Source organism: Ipomoea triloba, chromosome 8, assembly GCF_003576645.1.
Source record: "Ipomoea triloba cultivar NCNSP0323 chromosome 8, ASM357664v1".
In the NCBI taxonomy this organism is placed as follows: Eukaryota; Viridiplantae; Streptophyta; class Magnoliopsida; order Solanales; family Convolvulaceae; genus Ipomoea; species Ipomoea triloba.
The window spans coordinates 16116674-16140811 of NC_044923.1; the positions used below are offsets into that span (position 1 = coordinate 16116674).

Genomic DNA, 24138 nt, shown 5'->3' on the forward strand with positions numbered 1-24138 from the left:
ATTTCCAGCCTAATCTGGATCACTGTATCCTAATACTCCCTCTGTCCCATTTTACTTGTCCTATTTACTATTCATTGGTCAAACCAACTCCTTCTTCATTGCTTATTTTCTTTTGTAATTTTTTATTATTTTTAAATTTAATTTTTTGTGTTTAATAGTACTTTTAATGTAGTTTCTAAATACATAAATTATATATATTAATGCTAAACGTAATATTATGAAAAATTGTATTAAAAATAACTTCAGTCAAGTCTCGTTAAACGAATCAAACATCCAAAATGGGACGGAGGTAGAAGTTCATATCACGTTTCACGAGCATAGCATAATCCATGGTTTGTGGTACCCTTTACATATTTGATGATTCTTTTAAATGCATTAAAGTGCGTCTCTTTTGGATTTGCTTAGAATCTTGCACAGAGTCCCACACTGTAGATGATATCTGGTCTGCTTGTGGTATGATAGAGTAAACTGCTAATCATGGAGCGATAATTTTTGGCATATACAGATTTTGAACTGCGGTCCTTGTCTAGTTTAGTAGTTGTTGATTGTGACACCCCAAAATACTTTTCTACCAAAACTCCTATTTTATCAAGTTTCAAAATAAAACTATGTAAAATTTTTTACTCCTACAATTATTTGCCTAATGAGCTTACAAATTAAATATTTTAAACTCTTTATTTCAAATGATCATTACAAAATATTTACATAATTATTTATGGTTTTAAAAGCCTCATTTAAATGGTAAATTTATTTACCAAAATTTTATTCCAAAAGTCTATTTGAAACGAACCTGTGAACCTGATAGGTTTGATTTTTATCCAAACTTGATTTCAAAATCAAGATGTGATATTTCTATATCAATCTTATCATATTTTTCTCCAACCTTATATCTTTTTTAACCAAAGATCATCCATGAAAATTTAAACATTTCAAAAGGGGAAAAATGCCCATCATAGCCGTGTATCAGATTTGCCAAGGGTTTTGCACCTATAAATACTCTCATATTCACTCCCCAACCTTCAATCCCTCTATTTTGCCTCTCTTCATCTCTACAGAAAAAATACCAAGAAACTCCAAAACATTGTAAGGCTTCCATTAATCCTCTCTTTTTCCTATTATTTAGTATTCCGATCACTACAAGAAAAATCGCTATTCGGGACGGAAAAATTCCGTCGCGAAATGGCCAAATTCCGTCGCGAAACAGGTTTTGCGACGGAATGGCGACGGAATTCGTTCCGTCGTCTATCGGCTCGTCGTATCTTCGGTTGCGACGGAAAAATTCCATCGCGAAATATGGCGACGGAATCGCAACGGAATTTTTCCGTCGCGAAATATTGCGACGGAATTTTTCCGTCGCAATTTGACAACGGAAATAATTCCGTCGCTAATTCTAGCACCATTTTGGAGACGAATATTCCGTCGTAAAAAAAACGGCAAAATTATTTTCCGTCGCGATTTTTGCCACAAATATTCCATATTGCTATTTTCAAATTTATTTAAAATTATTATTTCCATGAACAAATATTTCGTCACAAAATTTATATTTTGTCGTAATTCCATTGCAAAATTTATTACTACAATGATATACTAAAACTTTATTAATTCTAAAATATAAAATTCTAAAACATTATCAATCTACATTAAATTCGAGTAATAATACATTATCAATCCAAATTTAATAAGTAATATTAGTCAATTCAAGTCTAAACTAACAATATAATAGTCTTCACAAACAACAATCCACACTAACTAACAATGTAATCAGCATATCTTCTTTTAGCCTTCGTCTCGCAAGTATTATACACCAAAGCATTTTTTGCAGCATCCTAATCAACTCGATACGTTGAGTTTGTTTTTGATACATGAGCTGCATAAAGAATAAAATGAGGGGTGAACACTTTTAATCCAAAGGTGAAAGAAAGGACAAGAATTCTACATTTGTATTATATAAATCAACGTGAACTCTAGTTTACAATGCAAGCATAGAAAATCTATACATCTATATTCTAAATATATATTAATGTGCTTCCAGGTTTGCAATATAATTTTAGATGAATTGGATATTTTAAATTATAACATTTCACCTGCCATAAACAATATTAAATAAAAAAGTTTTGAAAGATAGGGAAATGAAGAAATAGAAGAAATTGAGTTCCATCTGTTTAATGAAAGCAAACACCCAACACAAAGCAAAACAAATATTAGACAATTAAGTTTTTTGTGCAAAGGAGACCTACTTAGAATGATATAAATTCTAATATAGCTGAAGACAGTTAAGATTGTCCTGGTAATATGGATTTCAATAAAAAGAAAATGTATTAATTGAAAAAGAACTCTTTAATTACTCAATAAGAATGACAATGAATTGTTAGAAAGCAGTTAAATTTCAGTATGCTCACCAATCTGCCCCGTTTTGTGCTTCCAGATGACCTCAATGCAAGCTTTTTCAGGATTTTCGTTCTTCTTTGTCCTAGCCTTGGGTCCATAAACTGCAGCCCAAAATTTTGTATCTCCTAAAGCAGTCCAGTACAAAACAATTCCACTTAACATGGTAAGCCTTGCAGAAAATGACCATCATGTTTGTGACAAATGTTCATTGCTACCACCAAAAATGTTAACCAGTTTAAAGTTCATTACATTATTTTATATGAATTGCATACCAAATGCTACCATTGTGTAAATACTGTTCATTCAAACTCAAATAGCTATGTGACTATGGGGTTCACTATATACCAATTGATATAAATCACCCAGCAACCATTTTAAAGAACTCATGTTCCATAACACTCAGATTAAATATACTCTAACCGCACAAATAACAGAGATACTGAGTGATAGATAATACACTGGACCTGTGTTACATGGACCGGCCCAAGAAAGCAAGTATACTTTCTAGAGACTTCGTATCCACAAAGTCTCAAGAAAGTGGGGGACTAGATGATGGATAATACACTAAGCCTGGACTACATGGACCGGCCCAAGAAAGCAATTGGATCAAGAAAGTCCAAGAAAGACCCTCAACACAAAGCTACAGAAGAGTTCGATAAGGATTGGACTTAGCACTTATAATATTAGCAAGATTAGGGCTTATTAGTTATAATGTAANAGCAAGATTAGGGCTTATTAGTTATAATGTAACAGGGACTCCCAATATGAGGCGGTCCAGGATTCTTATTCCTTGTAAGGCTCTAGGCCCAAAATATGTATAAATAGACCCTCCACACATAGAGAAAAGGGGGGAGGCAATCCTGAGCAATACAATACCTATATTCTCTTACTATATTTTCCTACATATTTCATACATTCTCGCTATTCTAATAGGTAGTGTTGGCCTGCCTTTGATTACCCAAAAGTCATAAAACCAACAATGAGGAAGAGTATAAATCTGTAAGAAAATCAAACTCGAGCAGACAACCTGTATACTGGCTGCAAATTAGGAAACAAAAGGTTTGAAACATATATTATTCTTCCTCTATTCTTATATTCTTATTGAATGTATGTACATGCCCGTGAATGCAACTTGGGATGGTTAGGAGGAGAAAATAGAGGTCAAGAATAAAGGAAAGATGAGGGATTCAAGCTAGTGGATTAAGAGCTTGAGGTATAACCCATGGACACCTAAAACCTATTATTTTGATGAATATGTTTGTGAAATGTGAATATTTGTAGGGGTGCTCTAGTGATGAGCTTTGTTGATGATATGTGATTTATTTGATGAGTATATTGATGTATTGTTGATGTTTGTATGGAATAATGCCATTGTTGATGTGTTGAGGTCATGCCAAGGCCTGGGAAATTGAAGTTTTGAGGTTGCAGGTGGCCGGAAGAAAATGGCAAGAGTTGGATTGTGTTCCACTCTTTGATAGTTTTGCGGGGTGGCCTGCGGGCATAACCTGCAAGAGGGAGCAAGGCCTCCCGCGAGGTTATTAATATGTTTGTTGAATTTGATTTTCAATAATAATAGGGATAGATAAAATCTAGGATTTACGAATTTAAAAGTTGTCAATTTTACTCCACAACATAACTATTCAATAAAAGTAATCGGAAAATTTTAATGAGTAAAATGATAAGGGCAATTTAGTCTTTTGCTTCTTGTCTTCTCTTTCTTCTCCAATTAGGACTAAATTGTGCTCATCATTTTAGCCATTACAATTTTCTGGTTACTTTTCGTGGACAATTTGGCCGAAGGGGCTAAAATTGAGATAAATTGAATAGCTGTGAAATTAAATTCGCAGTTTTTAAATCCGTGGATCCTAATAATCTATTATACTAATAAGAGCCAAAGAGAGTTAGGCCTAAAATGGGTAGAAAAAATGGCGGTCAAATTATTTAATCAAATGGATAGTTCAGATGAATTATTTAATCAAATAGATGGTTAAGATAATTCAGATTAATATTATGAATAGAGATTACCTAATTTAACTTTACTTTTATGATTATCCGTTAAGTTTTCCGTTAAATATTCTCTTCTCCGTTAATATTCCGTTAACTTTTAACTTATCCATTAATTTATATAAGAAAGGTCTTAGGTTCGAACCTCATCTCAATCAAATTTGACATAATTAAGTTTCTCACTCTATTTTATTCTTATTAAATTAAATAAATTAGTAGCTACAACAAAAAATGATAAATATGTATTTCTTTAATTTAGAATTATGTGTCTACAATACCTTTATTTGAAAAAATTATTCATTATCAAAAAATTAAATTAAATAAGAGAAATAATTTCATTAGTTATATTGTCTTTATTTTCTCTCATGCAAAGATTCTTTACATTCAAATTTATCAATTGATATTCATTACATTGTCCATTATCTTATTTTTACAATATCTTGTAATTAAATATTAAAGTTATAGTACAAAATAATGTTATATATTTATTTACCAAGTATTTTATTAATACTATGAAATTTTTTTAAAAATAATTTGAATCAAATTATATTAACTACTTGGGGATTGGTTGACAAAGAGAGTACTCAAATAATAACCCAACAAATTGAAGCGGAATCACTCTATTTAATTTACTCTTATTGAATTAAATAAATTAGTAGTTACACCAAAAAATGATACATATGTATTTCTTTAATACCATGAAAAAAATGAAAAAGAATAGTTTGAAACCAATCACATTAACTACTTGGGGGATTTAATTTGTTGACAATGAAAGTACTCAAATAACCCATTACCCAGCAAATTGAAGCTAGAAACTACCTTTTAATATCTTTGGAATACATAATATTTTAAATTTTCAAATTTTTATTAATTTATTTAATCTTTTTTCTTAAACTAGGGATTTCTTTATCCACAATAACTCATTCAACATTAATGGTTGAACCAAATGAACCTCAAGCAGAACACCTAAAGGAAAGTCCATAGCTCCTATATCATAATCTCATTGCATGGCGTTGTCATCTATGCTACCAACAATAACCGAATTGCGAATAACACACTACCAACAAAAAGGAAGAGAACAAATAGTAAAGATGAAGACAATGACAATGTTACTCAAAAGAGAATTAAGAACACTTAGAAAAATTCAAATTAAAAGTAATATTTATTTAGACTATTATTTTTAGACCAAATATTTAGACTATCGATTTTACAAGGTTTGCAAACATTTATTTTAGTAATAATTATAATGAATTTTCTATATTATCTTGGATTCATATACTTTGAGTTAGATATTTAAATAAAAAAATTTGATATTCAATTACTCATGCATAAACTTCTCCTATATAATCTTTCATTGATATACTTTCAAATATTTATTTAAATATAAACATTGGGCATTAACCCATTCGCGCTATGTGCGTATAAAACTAGTCATATAATAAAAGAGTAAAATTTTCTATTTTTGAAATATATAAAAGCTCACTAGACAAACAAAATAAAAACAAAAATCTCAATTATATATATGAGTTAATTCCACAAGAGGTCCCTTGTCTTTGGTGGCAATTCCAAATTTAGTCTCAGACTATCATTTTTGTCATTTAACATCTCAGACAATTGTTTTTTGGACACTTTTAGTCCTTCTCATGACTTTTTCTATTTTTAGTAAGGGCATTTGTGTTTCTTCATATTTTTCTTTTGTTATTTTTTTTTGGTTTCAACCGATTTAAATGGTTTAGAATTTTACTAAAAATCGATTGAAAAATAGGATTACTAAAAATCAAAGATTATCAAAAGTCCTAAACCAATTAAATCGATTGAAACCGAAAAAATAACAAAAGAAAAATATAAAAAGACAAAAATACCCTTACCAAAATAGGAGAAGTCATGACAAGGACTAAAAGTGTCAAAAAAATAATAGTCTGGGATGTTAAATGGAAAAAACGATAGTCTGAGACTAAATTTGGAATTGCCACCAAAGACAAGGGACCTTTGGTGGAATTTACTCTCTCTCTCTCTCTCTCTCTCTCTCTTTATATATATATATATATATATATATATATATATAGCATCACAGCCGCCCACGTTTCCAGATCAACGAATCAGATGTAATTTTAAAAAAACGACGCGGTGTCATTTTCGTAAATAACTCAAAATTTGGTGCAAGTAATTGTGATATAAGTGCTCCTAGTTTCACTTACAAGTGCACCTATTTTCGTACCTATTTTCACTTACAAGTGTAAGTAATTTACTTTGTTAATATTCATGCACGTGGGTGCAACTTAGGTGCACCTAATTATAACATTAGGTGCACTTAGTATTGATGCTCAATGTACAATTCACTTGCACCTGTAAAACATTTTACTTGCATCTGCAATACATTTTACTTGCACTTGTGCACCTATTTTCACTTACAAGTGCAAGTAATTTACCTTGTTAACATTCATGCACCTGGGTGCAACCTAGGTGCACCTAGTTATAACATTAGGTGCACTTAGTATTGATGCTCAGTGTACAATTTACTTGCACCTGTAATACATTTTACTTGCACGTGTGCACCTATTTTTACTTACAAGTACAAGTAATTACCTTGTTACCATTTATGCACCTGGGTGCAGCTAGGTGCATCTAATTATAACATTACGTGCACCTAGTTATAAAGTTAGGTGCAACTGCATCCTGGACACGTGGCGCGCTGTGATTCGTCCGCAGTTCTCTCCTGTGCGGCTCGTACGCACCTTAACGCCATTATATATATATATATATATATATATATATATATATATATATATATATATATATATATATATATATAGGGTTCCAATGAGATCGCTTGTTTAGGTAAGATCATGGATCATGAGATCAAATCTAGTGCATCCATGTAATATTTTTTAATGAGTCATTTCTATTTTTGTTCCTACTGTTATTGGGGCATTGCCAATTTTAGTCCACTTCATTAATTTTTGCCACATTGCGACCAGTGTTATTTAGTCCTTGCCACTTTTAGTCCACCGTTAAAATTTTCGTCAAATTGCCGTCCATAATAGGGGTATTTTTGTCTTTTCATGCTTTGGTCATCTCCTTGACCCTTTACAGTGGGTTTCCTTACACATTTTCATCCATTGAAGAGGTCTGACGAAAGCTATGTGAGGCACATTACAAAGCAATGGCTTTTACCGAACCTCTTCATTGGATGAAAATATGTAAGGAAAACCACTACAAAGGGTAAAGAAGATGATCAAAGCATGAAAGATCAAAATGCCCTTGTTTTGGACGGTTTTTTGATGAAAATTTTAACGGTGGACTAAAAGTGGCAATGACTAAATAAGACTGGCTGCAATGTGGCAAAAATTAATGAAGTGGACTAAAATTGACAATGCCTCAATAACAATAGGACCAAAAATGGAAATGACTCATTTTTTAATGGTCTAGATTATTAACGGTGATTAAGTACAGCCGTTAGATCACTCCAAATGGATGATATAAATTAATCCACAGGGTCTTCACCTAATGATAGATCCTCATCATCAAATCCGGAACCATATATATATATATGTATGTATGTATGTATGTATATATATATATATATATATATATATGTATGTACTATATATATGTATATATATATGTATATATATATGTATATATATATATATATATATGTATGTATGTATGTATGTATGTACAGAGAGAGATAGAGAGAGAGAAAGAGAGAGTGAGAGAATTTTATTCCTATGCGGCCTGCACAGTACGTGCGGTCGTGTGGCTCAACATATACCGCTGGATTGAGGTGATCTGACAGTGGATGTTATGTATTAAGATTTAGGAAGTTTAATTCGTGTAAGGTAAGTGGGGGCTTTATGGTAATTGTAAGCGGGGAATGTAATGTTAAGGTACAAAATGCACCAACAAACGTATTAAAACACACCATTCTACGTACTAAAATGCACAAATTCTTAGATTAAAACACACCACTTAACCACCACACACCAAATGCAATTACTCGCGTAAAACTCACCAACAATTGTATTAAAATGCACCACTAGACAAATTAAAATAAACTATTCTCCACCATACCGAAATACACCTAGTCAATTCAAATGCACCAACAAACTTATTAAAACACACCATTCTATGTTGTAAAATGCATCAATTCTTAGATTAAAACACACCATTTAACCACCATACACCAAATGCAACTACTCTCGTAAAATTCACCACCATGTTTATTAAAACACATCATTCTACGTTTTAAAATGCACTAGTTCTCATATTAAAACACACCACTTAACCACCACACACCAAATGCAACTACTATCTTAAAATTCACCACCATGTGTATTAAAATACACCATTCTACGTTATAAAATGCACCACTAGACAAATTAAAACACATCATTCTACGTTATAAAATGCACCACTGGACAAATTAAAACATCCCTGATGAGCACAAATGATGAGTGTAAAAATGGTGTAATGTCGTTCCGCTGAGGATTGGTGTTATGGCACGAAACTGTGTGAATTACTAGACACTAGAGTATATGAATTTATAGAATCCAAGTAACAAAGACTGAATCATGTGGAATAAAAGAAAGCAATTGATTAAGGTGAAAACTATATGATAAAGGTATGGGCCAGATTAGGGGGATTGTAATCTTGATGTTCCGACCAACTCAGGATTAGGGAAAGAATAATTAACCAAGGGATATATGGGCAATGCAAAAAAGAATTCTACTCAGCTACTTTCATAATCAATAAGAGAATTAGGCTAAAATTGCCCCACTGTCGTGATGCATCAATTATAACCTTAAACACCTAAGCATTGTAAGCCCCCCAAAATTACCTCTACTTTCATAGCAGGAAAATTAGGTTGAAATTGGTAAGGCTCGAGGTCTCCATCCAACTTTCGTTGTAATGAATTCCTCTCCTAGACTAGCAATTAATTTTGGCCACAAACCAATAACTAGTGCAAAGAAATCCCCAAATCAACATAAACCCTAGGTAAAAGATTCAATCCCTTTATGCAATAAATCATAAATCGAACATCAAGATTAACAATGGATCCCTAATCCAAACCCATAAACGAATTACTCCCGCATGATGGGAGTAAACACAGCAAAGCAAGAATAAATAACCATAAACATCATAAGAAATAAAAGGGAAGAGAAACTTAACTGATAAATAACATATCCCACTTCAATCCAAGATTCCAAGCTTGAAATAAAATAATCTAATGTAAAACTAGTCTAAACTATGCTGGGGAAATATAAACTAAAGGCTAGGGTTCAGAACTCTGTAAGGGAACCTCTAGAATATATAGGAGATAGATGGGCCTTGGGCTCATGAGGCAACTTCCAATTCTTTTCCAATTCATATTCTTGTTTCCTATTCTTCCTGAGTAATTTCCTTTTCTTCCAAAACTTGTCCAAAATGTTCCAAAACTCTTCCTTTGCTGCTCCTTGTGAATAATTCAACTCTTGGGATAATATAACACACAAACAATTCTCAATTTCATTAGGATAAAGAAAATAAGCACCAAAACTACTAAAATAAAGGGTTAATTATTGTACAAAATAGTAGATATCAATACCCACCATACCCAAATACACCTAGTCAATTCAAATGCACCAACAAACGTATTAAAACACACCATTATACGTTATAAAATGCACAATTTCTCGAATTAAAACAGACCACTTAACCACCACACACCAAAGACACATACTATTGCGAATTACACCAATATTATCTCAAATATGAACCAGATTAATATTAATAATGCATATACTATTGCGAATTACTCCATTCTCGTTCCTCTATTGGAATCGACCTTTGCGTTTTGTTCGGGACGGAGCGTTCGTTGCTGGTGATGGAGTCCTTCTACGCTCGTCTGGTGTTCGTTGCTCAGTGCTCGTCGACTTCAAGTCTCAGTCGTCGTCTGATCTGGTTTTAAAATTATAGTAAATTGTCAACATTATCCTTCTAGTTCGCGTAACTAAAGATCAAGCGTCTTTATTGTTTGGATTAATATGAAACCTTAGATCATGGAATCCAATGGTGCAAATCAGGCCACACAGCCGCACGTGGGAGGCTGTTCACATCTGATTAGGCATATACTTATATATATATATATATATATATAGAGAGAGAAATCTATTCAGGTGAGAACTAGTATATTATAGAGGTCTATGAGGTCAAATAGTGATCGTTAGATTAGGATTTTGGATGGTAAGATTGATGTTATTTTTTGAGTTATTTATTGATTTGGGCGCTGGTTTTAGAAGCCTGGGGGTATTTGGGTCCTTTTATTCCAATATTTTAATTATGGTAGATTTCAAACTCTTTTTAATTTTGGTATTAATTAATCAGTTTCTTTTTATTTACCTGACTGTTGGGATTCTTTCTGCTCTGTCCTAGGGATTTTTCTGTGGTGTTTTCGACGGTAGCTCTTCAATTGCTCAACGCTTCAGTTTCGACTTTCAATTTTCTTCACTCCACTGTTGGTTACCAGCGACGGGCGCAGTTGTGAGGGACGTTGGCGACTGACGACGAGCGGGGGAGGGGTAATTTCGTGAGCGACGTTCGGCGTTTCTAGTTCGTCTCTTCACCCGGGTCTTCGTTTATTCAGGCGTTAGTTGCGGGAGGATGAAGGACGGTAGGCTTCACTGGTTGTGTCAGTTTCCCAGTGTTTCTAGTTCGATGGGCAACGATTGCGAAGGTCGAAGGACGGTAGGCTTCACTGGTGCGGCGACGACGGGACAGTTGGCGGTGGCGTTGCATGTATTCCGTAGTGTGCGGGTTGAAATCTGAGCGTGGATCAATGGCGGAAGGCGGTGATGGTCATCGACGGCGTCGTGGCTCCGGTCCGGCATCGGAAGTTTCGATTCCAAGTTAGTATTTTTTTTTATTTTGTTAGTAATTAAATAATTACCCATATTACAAGAATGCATGTATATTATTCAAAGAATCAGGAGGGAGTGTTAGTTTTGGTTCTAGAGATTCAAAAAAAAATGGAGTTGAGTGAGAAAGATGAATTTTTGGTCTCAAGAGGGATTTCTAGGCAATAGTTCATTGGAAGAAACCTAAAAAAAAAAGCAAAAATTGTACTTTTCTAGGGCTGGTTTGTGTGCCAAGCCGTTATGTTTACCCTTTTCGAGACATCTTCATTTGTTTTTTTATCATACACGATTATGTGTGTCATGCCTCAATGTTCTGTGTGATACATATACTCATTCTACTATGGTTGCATGTTTTCTGCATGCAGTCACTTATTCAACGGTTGGCTAATACGACGGGCGAGATTGCTAGGAGTATACTTACACTTGTCCAGCGGGTAAATGAGGCAAATGCAGGATCGGGCATTGATGTTAATTTTTGGCAGGTGCTAGGTGCTGCTCAAGTTCTTATTGGGGTGAAGCCCCAAGTGTCCGTTCCTCAGTCTACTGCTCAGCCTTGTTCCCAGCCAACATTTACTCAATATGATGATGAGTTTTGGGGAAATCCTGACAACATTCGTGCCTTGGCTGAGGTTGAGCGTGCTATCACTGAGAGGCCTAACCTCAACAATGTCCCCTCTTTTAGCCTTGGGCTTACCTAGGATTTTGGGGACGGTGTGTGGGATTGTGTGTCTGAGATTGCTCGTGGGATTAATCAGGTAATACCATATCTGTATTAATATATAAAGTGTGATGTTTTCTTTCAAATTGCGTGCATGTTGTTTCCTATATACATCTTCAATACTGTGTTTATGTTTGTGTGTGACTTTATGTAGGATCTTGGTGATTCTCGTGTGCATGTTGCTGCAGATCAGCCTTGTGGTGGGTCTGACACTGTGCCGGTATGAGTTGTTAACATTTATTTCGGTTTCTTAAGAATTGTCTATCCGTACTAGTTTGGTTATTGTTTCTATACTCCGTTTTCTGTAGGAAGTTAATAATGTCATTGTTGCGAAGCGTGTGAGTGGGTTAGGTCTTGAAGGTACTGGTGTGGGAAATGGGGATTGTGCGTGCAATGAAGACGAGATGGTATGTAATACGGTTATTCCTTTCAGCATAACGTGTTGTGGTTGTGTGCCTGTTTGTGTATATTTGTGTGCATATTTAGTCTTATGATTTTATCGCTTCAATGCTTTGTTTTTATTGGTTTTTTTTCTGTTTTTTGATGTATTCACACAAGTGTGTGGTCGTTGTTGCTATTATTGCTATTATCACTTTGTGCTATACATTGCGTGCCTGCTTCAGTTTAATTGTGTGCCCAGCTGTTGTTATTATTTGTTATTATAAGTGCAGCCAATTGTTGGGGAGGTGGATGTGTGTTCGCGTCATGCAACCATTGCAGATGCTGTTCATGATGGTTCTTTTGTAACACATGTAGAGGTTTTTCTATCTTCATTACAACGTCATTACATTTATTTCATTATATTGCCTTTTCACCTTCTTGTGTTCAAATGTAATTTATAATGCTTTTAACAGGGTGTGAGTCGTGTTGATGGTACGCCTCTTTGTGTTGCTCCACTAAAGGCTAATAGGCCCGTTCGCCCTACTCCTGATTCGATTCGCGATGTGGGTATCGGACCTAGTGTCCCATTGCCACCTTCTGGTTTCGTAGATGATGTCCAGTTATCTAAGTGTGTTCTTGAATGTGACATCGTTGATAAGTGAGTTCATATCCTTCTATTTTAATCATCAATATGCGCTAGACTTTGTGTTTCTTCTCATCGCTTTTCTTAATTTTGTCTTCTTTTTTTTTTAATTGGTCAAGGAATGAAGAATTATTTTCATATAATGGGTGTATCACACGGCGCGATGATTTATGTTCATTAGCCCCGGGTGAACTAGTGACGGTTGGTGTGATTGAAGCGTGGTCTTGTATTTTAAATAGCCGAGAACACTCTAAGCCTCCAGATGCCCCATCTAGAGTATTTGTGTCTCCATTCACCGTTGTAAGTTTATGTGGCTTTGGTGTAATTGCTTTCCATTCGACGGTTTGTTGTTCTTGGTTGTATTCATTTTTGTGACTTCCTATGCTTGTAGATTGATCATGTCCAGTTTATGTCTGAATCACCAGATACACAACTAGTGGAACGGTTTTCCAAGGCTTTGGAAGCTGATCTTGCACTTTCCCCTTATACACACTGGAAAGATGTTCGTCTGGTATATTTGGTATATTTTTTATCCTTGTGCTCTTTTTTACTCTACAATGATGTAGGGTTATTTACTTCACTTTAAACCTATATAATCGTGTGCCAATTAGCTATCAATTTTGTGCACTAGTTTTTAATATTTGGGTATTTCGGAAATGACATATGTCTGCACTGTTCCAATTGTTTTTCCCCATGCTTCACAGTAGCCATTTCTATCTTCTGTGTGTGGATTTTGTCTGTTGGCGGTAAGAGATTATAGATAATTCCACAAAATTTCCGTCTACTTCAAACAAGTATGGTCACATACCGATAATTTGGTATGTTGCCGTTTGTGCCTTTTTATTTCCCTTTCAAGAATTGTTACACTCCCACGTTGTACAACTTTTGAATAATTTCTTTTCCAGCTACTGTTATTGTCTCGGTATTTCCTCTCCCTTACTCAAGTTGCAAAGTCTAAGTGGTGCCTTCATTTTGTATCAAAGAGGATGAATATGAAATGGCGTGACGCTAACAACACGATTGATTGTGGAGTTTACCTTATGCGCCACATGGAGAGTTATGCTAGACAGGTTGTAGCTGAATGGGATTGTGGTCTCGTTAAGGGTGACCAAGTTGCATTGGATCGCTTTCGCTTGCAGTACATTCGTGAGATATGCACGACAAATATAAACTCTCACCACACCAGCAACGTTGCACATGCCATTCAATTTCTTTCATCTTTGGGGGATACTCGGATGAAGTGAGTTAGTTTGTTGGTTGTTGTTAATTAGTTTATATTTTCGTTTTGTTAGACAAGGCATTTTTGGACTTTATCTCGCCTACTCTAACGATGTTTATCCTTAGCGTTCGCTTCACGATATTACTGTTTTGCTTTAAATAGTTCCCTAAGACAATGTTTAATGTTGATCTACGTTTGCCAATTAGTTACGTCTTCTTTGCCACAATGGGTTTACTTGTGTGTGTATTCGCTTATCAACCCATCTGTACTACACTAATAACTCAATTGGCTTTGTTTCTGTCTCGCAAGACTCGTGTGTGTGCCTTGAACTTTCTCACCGTTTGCCACGGAGGTTATACTTGTTAGCATTCACAATTGCTACAGCTCACTTTTTTTCACCTTGAAATATGTGCCTGTTAGTTATGCCTAATGTGCCAAATACATTATAATTGTGTGCATATCTGCATATTAACACATAATAACTCATTCACTCAAATCCCTTACTGCAACCTCATTAATAAATCTAATTTACCTTACTGATCTCTAATGTGTACTCATATAAACAACCAAAATATCATTTACGGAATTGTATGTCACATGTAAAATGAGATTTATTTCAAACACATTAAACGTATTTCTTTTTCCACTTACTCACCCACACGCCTTATCATTCTCATTGAAGGAGTAGTTTTAGTGGTGGTGGAATGATGGAATAAGAAGGGTAAAATGGAGAAGACGTTCCCCGAGTGTCGGTCTTAAGGATGACAATTTGGAACCGAGTCAAGTGATTGGCATTTAAGGGAGTTGGTCACTAAGAGTTGCAAGAATCCACTATGGTAACAAGGAGCATTTGGATGGAGGATTTGAACAAAAGAAAGCAAGTAGGAAACCAAATAAATAAATCATAGGGAATGAGTCATGTGCAACCATGATGCATCATCGTGTCTCTACGATATAGGATATGTGGCTTGTGTGTTTGGTTATTCGCAGGTGATGTGCTACTACCGTTCCCCCTTTGGGTACTAGGAACTCTCTAGCATTGGAGTGCCTTTAAGCAACCAAGAGGCATAGAGGCTTTTCACAAACACATAACCTACATCACCTACCTACTAATCCTCTTAAGAATCTACATAGGAAGTCACAATTGATTGGAGCTTGCATTTAATTCTAGCACTATCATGCATAGATCAAAGCCTTAGAACATTCAAAGAGGTGATAAATCTCAAAGAACACACACAGATCATTAATTATGAGCAAGAACAATAGATCCAATCCACACAATCCATTCTCCAATCTAGGAATTAGAAATCAACACTTAACATCATGCAATTCCACTACTCAATCCCTAATAAAAGTATACCTAATCATATTAAGCAAATGAAATCAACAAGATCTAAAATCATAAATTGGAATTGAAATAGCAATAGGATTGAAACAAGATCAATGATAGAAATAGGAATTACCTAATAAAAACCAAAGTAGAATCCAATAGAATGCTTGAATGTAAATTGGTTCTTCACAAATTGAATCAAAGATAACTATGGACGAAATGTAAACCTAAAGACTAAGCTCTGGAAATGGAAAATCTAACCTAAAAACTAAGCTACTGCTTTAAATTTCCGAAAAAGCCTCTTAAATAGGCACTGATGCTGGGTCGCGTACGAGGGTGCGTACGCCCGTACGCAAGCTCGTACGCGACGGTTTTCTGGCTATAAATCCTTCTTCACGCTCTGTTTGCTTGTCAAGTCCTTATATTTGGCCATTGTACCCCCGGGACCTGTAAAATCATCTAAACAAACCAAAATAGAGCTTTGCAATAAAGTTACACATTAGATCATGAAAATGATATAAACAATTCACAAAAGAATGCCAAACGCTCCTAAATAATCCCAACTTAGACCCTTAATTCTAGCCATATTTGGTGCTTATCACTCATTTTCCTTCTTCTGGTTCTTCGGATTCATGTGACAGTTGCGAAAGTCATGCCAGGCTGGTTTTTGTCCGCAACCATTACTCTTGCGACCGTCTATCTTTTTCATCTCTGCGGGTTTTTCGCGAACACTCTTTAAACGATTCCCACTACCTTTGTTTTATGATATTGGTGGTGGATTTATTGTTATCGTAGTGGATGTTTGTGTGCCATAAAACGTCTCAACTAAATCACTGTTTTTCCTTTTCGCCTCTATCATCCCCTTGCTCTTCATCATTTCACATTTCTTGTACTGCATAAAATTTAGTATCTCCTGCAAATCTTTAATGTTCCCCTTTGATAGTGCCATGTAGTTGTTGAAGTCATTCCATACCTTGCCAACTAATTTATTCTCATCATTGTATTCCATGTGAGCCTCTGTCTCCTTTGCATACCATTCTTAGTCCATCTCTGTACTACGTACTTTGGTGGAATCATTTATGCATCATCGTCCTTTAATACAACAAAAAAAATGCCTGCACAATATTCCCACCCTCTTGAATTTGCCACACGAACACTGTATTTCCCCCCTTTCTCTTGAATAGCTTACTTTAAAACTCTTCGCTTGTCCCTCCTTGATTGTGTAGACTGTGATATCTTCATCTTCTTCCCTCCATGTAATTTTGCACGAAAAACACCGTTCGTAAATCTCTACCTGCACATCATAGAAGATTTCAATTGTGTATATGGACGATGCATGCTTCTTAATCAATAGAGGGGTCTTCGTTCTTGGGGTGGGGGTTTCAGTTTCTGCAATTAACTATGCTTGTTTGTGTCGTTGCATTTCTATAACACTATCAAACTAGGTGAAAAACTCTAACAACGTTCCATTCTCATTGATGCAGGATCCAAACACTCCATTTTCTGCCTCTGATCTTGATGTTGTTCGCATTAGGCCAACCATAAATAGTCCTTCAAAATACGCCTCTATCCAGTGTTTTCTAGCGTCAAATAGTTGTGTGAACCACCTATTATCTTCTAATTCGTACTCTACCATTATTGCGTGCCAACTCCTCTCAAAGTCTTCTCATCCCAACGTTTCATTCCACACAACAACATTTAATTTCTTTTGAAATGCCTCATCTTTTGCTAAGGTCACCCCTGCCTTTTCTCCCACTTTTGTCATGATGTGCCACATGCAGAAACGATGTCTACTCTCGGGAAACACCTGGGGTACTACCTCTCTCATCGCAGGGTCTTGATATGTTATTATACATGTCGGTGTTTTCCCCATACAACGCCTAAATGCGTTTAGTAACTAGGCATATAATGGTCTATCTTCTCTTGAGATGAGCCTAGCTCCAAACATGACACACTTTTTATGATTGTCAATCCCTGTAAAAGGTACAAACACCATCATGTACCTGCACTCAAAGCATAGTTGATAATTAGATAGTTGGGCACACAGTGACAACGAGATATTCACACATTATTTACTCAATAATATATGTACATATTATTCGTTTGCTAGATTTGTCCATTCTGTAATTAAAGTAATCTTTATATGATTTTTTAATTAGCATTCATTTTACGCATTGTCACCACACAACTTCAAATTAAGTGTCACACATTAGCCACATAAACTATTACAAACATTATAAAAAGAATGAACCTGTTTGTGCGGTACGTTGCATCGAACGAAACCATCTCTCCAAACTTAAGGTAGTTTTGCTTGGCTATAGGGTCACACCAAAACACTCTACACAGCTGCTGCTCGTCATAAACGTTGTAATCGAACATGTAAGTAGCAAACAAAGCTTTTTTCTGTGTGTATTTCTCTATTATTGATTGTGCATCGGCCTCGTGTAACTGCGCCTGAACATCTCTTCTGCAATTCCTAAAGTCAACACATATAGCACCAATGTTATCTAAACCACTGCTTAGTACACTGTACAGATCAAATGCTTTTGAAGTCCCTATGTTAGCCTTTTCACATGCTGCTATGAATGCTTGATGCCCGATTTCCAAGTTCCAGTTTATCTTGAGGAACGATCTTGCCTCTTGGGCACATAAACAGTGTTTATGACTTTCAGTAAACACATTAATTACGTACAGTCCGTCTTTTTGTCGTTTCAGGGCACATCGAGCGATACACCCAACCCTGTTTGACACACGTCGGCGTGTGTTTATTTTGCTCCGTTGCCCTCCCCTGCGGTTGATGACCTTTGTACCTTGGTCACTGTGTACCCCTCTCTTGAACAAAGCAAATACTTCACTTCTACATCTCCATATCAGTTCTTCTTCATTGTGCTGCCCCATACATCCACTACAAAAAAACGCGAAAATAGCGACGGACAATTTCCGTCGCTAAACTGGTTAGCGACGGATATCGTCCGTCGCTAAAATGAGCGTCGCTAGATTTTAGCGACGCAATTTTTGTCCATCGCTAAGATTTAGCGACGGATGTTTCCGTCGCTACTTGAAATCGTCTGTCGCTATCGTTTTCCAGACGACGAGTTGGTCGCAGAAATTGGCGAGGAAATTACGACGGAAATTTCGTCGTTATGTCTAGCGACGGATATTTCCGTCGCTAGACACACAATATGTCCGTCGCTAAACTCTTACCACGACGATTTGGTGACGAACTTTGCTACGGAATAGCTACGGATTTTTTCGTCGTTAGACTTAGCGACGAACGAGTCCATTGCTATGTTCCGTCGCTACATGTAGTGACGGAAATAACCGTCGCTAATTTGTTTTTATTATTTGAATTTGATGTCACTTAGCTACAATTTAGTGACAGAATAATCTGTCGTTAAATATAACTACGAATTTTTCCGTCGCTATTTCGTTAGTATTCTTTATTTTATTTGACATTTAGCTACGAATTTACTACAATATTTATCCGTCGCTAAATTTTAATATTTTTTTTAAAAAGAATTACCCGCTAATTAATTTCACATACCTGTATTAAACCTATAATATAATAAATTTATCCACTAATTAATATCGCATACATGCAATAAACCTATAATATAATACATCAATAATATAATTGCAAAATATATTATATTAAAGCATTCATACTCATAAGCAATAACAAAAGTAAAGTTATATTGTTAGAAAGTACCAAGTATATTAATAAACATAATCTAATCCTCTCCTAAGTTTTCATCATTTGAGTTAACAGAATGTCCAGCTTGAGTATTTTGAGGTTGTGCCATAGAAGTGGATATTATTCCATTGCGACGCAACTCATCCATCAAACTTGCAATTTGAGCTTGCATTTGAGTATGCATTTGAGCTTGTACTTTAGCCTCTATCTCAGCCCTTTCAGCTTGTAGTTTAGCCTCCATCTCAGCTCTTTCAGCTTGTAGCTTAGCATCCATCTCAGCTTGTAGTTATTTTTGAATAACTCGTAGTTGCTCTAGTTTCTGAGAGCTCGCATAAAATGAGATATTATTAGTACTAAATGTTCGTTGAGTTGTCTAAATCTCTGAATACATGTTAGTACTTATTAGTGTGTTGATAGCATGAAAAAGTCATCGTTCTTGAATACTCTGTCTAGAAAAGTGATTTTTAAGTAAATTGTTTCACCACTCGACTTGGGAGTATCTAAGAAGTAGGGGATTGATCATGCATGCTAGTTGAAGCGCTACTTGATCCTCACCTGAAATCAAGTTGACTTTAATATGTTGTTAAACAATCAAAGCCTTGCGATGAATATTGCTTGAGTAGTGCAATAATTGCGTTGATTTAAATTGCCCTTTTATAAATAAGTAGGAATTTCTTTTGAGAATAAATATGAAATTTGTATTAATTTGCATTACATCAAGGCTATATATGAGCTATGTAATGAAGGGAAATTGTGATGTTGAAATTAACTTTGAATGGTAAAGTTATAGATGCTAAATTTCATCTATTGAAATTTATGTAGAAAAACTTTTCTCTAATACATGCTAGTTTGGATCTTTGAGTGTGAGATCTAATTTTCTCGAGATAGTATGTGAAACTTATGATTGTGATGTAGAATCTGAAGCAACGCGCAATAAATATTATCTCTTTGCCGTGCTGACAATGAGTATTTATACATATTATTTAAATTCTTAATTGAATCCTTTTGAAGATCTGCGAAGAGTCCTATATAAAGGAAAACCTTAGTGGCTTAAGACAACCTATTTGGTTGAAATATATTCCACTATTAAGTATGTATTAACCAAGAGCATAGTAGCTATAAAGTCTGCATGACACAGTATGCTCTAGGTAAGAAAATAAATATTTTGAAAAAGTATGTGTAAGTGTTGCATTGTGGGGGTAATTATCTCCGCACATTTCTTGTTTAGAAGACTGTTTGTGGTACCTAGAATGATGAAAATAGTTTCATGTTAAGCATGAAAATCTCAAAGGAATTACTTGTGAGTAAATAACGTGCATGTCAAAGTGTATGTAAGTTTGATCGAGAGTATCAACTTACTTTAAAAGAAAAGACTAATTATGAGGTTAGTCGCTGAATTATTGATGGGATGAATTAAACCCAAGAGGTGATGAATTCGTGGTGGATCCCACTTTTGTGGTCAAACGAAGCCATGGAAAGAGTCACAAAGTAGTACACTAATTGGTTATTCCTATGATGTGTGTACTGGTGAGGATGAGCTACAGCTCTTAATGAATTTATAACCCAATGAGATGGGTAGTCCTATTGAGATGGACTTAATGAATTCACTGTTTAATAATTGAGAGGGCGAGCATAAAATGCTCTTAATGATTTCATACCCTAATTTGGGTATAGTCTATATTGTGATAGACTTAACGAAATCACCTACTTGAGTGAAAATGGTTAACCAACTTTTATGAAAGATAGTGGGCTATCTTTCTAGAGCACTCATGAGCATTTGAGGTTCAGTGATAAGTGGATATGTGTTCACAATGTGTGGTGTAGCCACTTCGTGAAAATCCACCAAACCAACCTTGCATAGCTAAATCAACTATGGAAACAAAATTTTTAGCACTTGGTCTAGCAAGCAAGCCAAGAAGCTGAGTGGTTAAGCAATATGTGCAGTTGTGGGGGAGTCCCACAACTTCAGTACCTATGCATTATGATTCACAAACTGTCATTTGTGTTGCAAAAAATAGTGTCTAAAATGGAAAGAATAGACACATAAGAGTTAGATATGAGTCTATACGGCAGTTAAGTCTTAACGTGGTGATCATAACGGAACATGTGAAGTCCGAGAGAAATATACCAGATCTTCTCGCAAAAGGTTTAAACCGGAAAGTCATCCTTGAAGCATCAAGGGGATGAGTTAAAACCTATGCGGTAAGGAATTCATGATGGATACCACTAATGTGGTCAAAATGAAATCATGGAAAGGCTTACAACTGACTAGTAAAAAATAGTCATACTCTATAGCCTGTATTGGGTGGTCTAGGTTGAGATAGACTTGACAGAGTTAAAGGACTATATTGAGATAGACTTGACGGATTTGAAAAGTGTATATTCAAACAATCATGACAGAGAATTTTTTAAAAGTTGATGTGTGCATTAGAGTTCAAAATTTATCTAACCAAAAAGTTCAAGACTCATATAACTTTTTGGGAAGAAAATTACTTGATGTCACTATGTGTTAGTTCAAGAGCTAATTCACTACCATTAAGGTTAACTTTGGTGTAGTGCTTAGACATCTCTCGTTTGTTCAAGCCTTCATTTGAATGTGTGGGGGATTGTTGGAAGTCCATTCATAAGAAGTCTGGTCAACATGCCTTACTTTTAGGGCATATCCAGGCTTGGGATTATTCAACTCTCATTTCCCTAATATTGTGCAAAATTGTGTGGTTTATATGAAATGATTTGTTGAGCTTTGTGCTATAAATAGCTCTTCATTTTGTTCAACTAAAACACAGAACTGAGTTTCATTCTCTTCCTTGCCTTCTTTTGTCTGAGCATATAATATATAATCTGTGTAGCCAGTCGAGAGCGTCCCAGACCGTCACCGGAAATTAAACGCTTTTAAGGCAGTGTTATTATAACACGACACAGGTTTTTTTGCGCCCTGATTTCTTCTTGTTTCCTAAAAGTTGCGCCTCGGTTGACGTGGAGTACAACTTTCCCAAAATATAACTAGAAAACATAGAGTCCTAATACTCCCCCTCAAGCACAAGGTAAACTAGTAACTTATAGCTTGTCTCTAAGAAAGGAAAATATGGGTCCAAGAAGAGCTTTAGTAAATATATCTGCAAGTTGATCTTTGGTAAAAATAAAGTTAACTTGTATATCACCAGTAGTAACTCTGTCTCTAACAAAATGATAATCAATCTCCATATGTTTAGTGCGAGCATGAAATATGGGATTTGCACACATATATGTAGCACCAAGATTATCACACCATAGCTTAGGTAGAGAAATATTAGCAACACCAATCTTTCATAAAAAAGAGAGAATCTAGATTATATCAGCACAAACATCTACTAGAGCTTTATATTCAGCCTCATAGAATATCTAGCCATAGTCCTTTGTTTCTTACGAACCCACAATACAATATTGGACCCAAGAAAAATAACATAACCACTAGCCGACTTACGATCTTTAGGGCATCCAGCCCCATCAGAATTAGAGAAGGCATGTAGATCATTTGTCACAGACGTCCTTATACGAAAACCGTAAGTAATAGTACCCTTGACATACCTCAGTACATGCTTCAGTTGGGCGGTTAGGCCCAATGTGGCGCCATGGGAGCATGCATGTGTTGACAGAGCTGATTCACAGTAAAAGATAAGTCAGGACACATAATAGTTAGATATTGTAGCGCCCTACCTAAGCTCCTATACTGAGTAGGATCATCATATAAATCAGTGCAAGGAGGTATAGATTTCCAAACATGGATAGGAGTGGCAAGAGATTTACAGTCTGACATACCAACACATTTTAGTATATCAGTCATATATATTTGTTGAGAGTGCAACAATCTACCATCATGCTTAACCATTTCAATACCAAGAAAAAAACCAAATTCACTAAGATCCCTAATCCTAAAGGCTGCAGATAATTTAGATAATAACATATTCACCAGATTCTGATCACTACTCATAATAAGAATACCATCAACATACACTAGCAGATAAACATAAGCAAAATCCACTTCTTTGACACCTTGAAACCCACTGACAACAAGAAGTCATGTAAACCTTGAAACCAAGCTCTAGGGGCATGTTTGAGACCATGCAAAGAACGTTTTAACAAGCAAACATGATTAGGAAACTGCTCATTAGTATATCCTAGGGGTTGACGCATATAAATAGTCTTAGCCAAGTTACAATTTAGAAAATCATTATGCACATCTAATTGATGAATGACCCAGCTAGAAGATAAAGCTAAGGAAAGAAGTAACCTGAAAGTTATGGGTTTAACCACTAGACTAAAATTGAAGAAGTCTTGACCAGAAACCCGATTGAACCCCTTTGCTACTAAATGAGCCTTATGACGCTCAATTGAACCATCAGTTTTCCTTTTTGTGTGAAAAACCCACTTGCAGCCAATTACATTCATGCAAGGACGAAAAAGAACCAAGCACCGTGTCTAATTATGAGGAAGAACATTGAATTCCTAGTCTATAGCCACAAGCCATTTGGGATACTTAAAATCCTATGTATAGCAAGTGGGCTCAATATGATAACCATGAGCAGCCAAAACTACAAGAGCAGCACGAGTCATGTTCCTGATGACTATGGCACCCGCTCGTGTCATGGGTTTTGAGGTATAAACCCATGATGGTGGAACCGTAGGAGCTGATAGAGTAGATTAATTACACAGTAGAAGTAGAGATAGGCATCACTGTGGTAAGTGGAACAAAATAATACTGCAATGTAGACACAGCCCAAAGACAAGACTGTGGAACTGAGGGTGCCTGCAAAATAGTTTTAGCAGAAAAGGGAAAATTGTCTCATCAAACCGTACATGCTTGCAAATATAGATCTTATTAGTGT

The 24138-nt window shown here is 35.5% G+C and overlaps 1 long non-coding RNA gene across 1 annotated transcript; it reads left to right on the forward strand.

Moving 5' to 3' along the window:
- The first annotated feature begins 11977 nt into the window (after nt 1-11977).
- LOC116026845 lies at nt 11978-12337 on the forward strand. The gene is made up of 3 exons (XR_004099904.1): nt 11978-12043; nt 12161-12226; nt 12315-12337. It is a non-coding gene; the product is annotated as an uncharacterized LOC116026845 (long non-coding RNA).
- Nucleotides 12338-24138: the final 11801 nt, after the last annotated feature.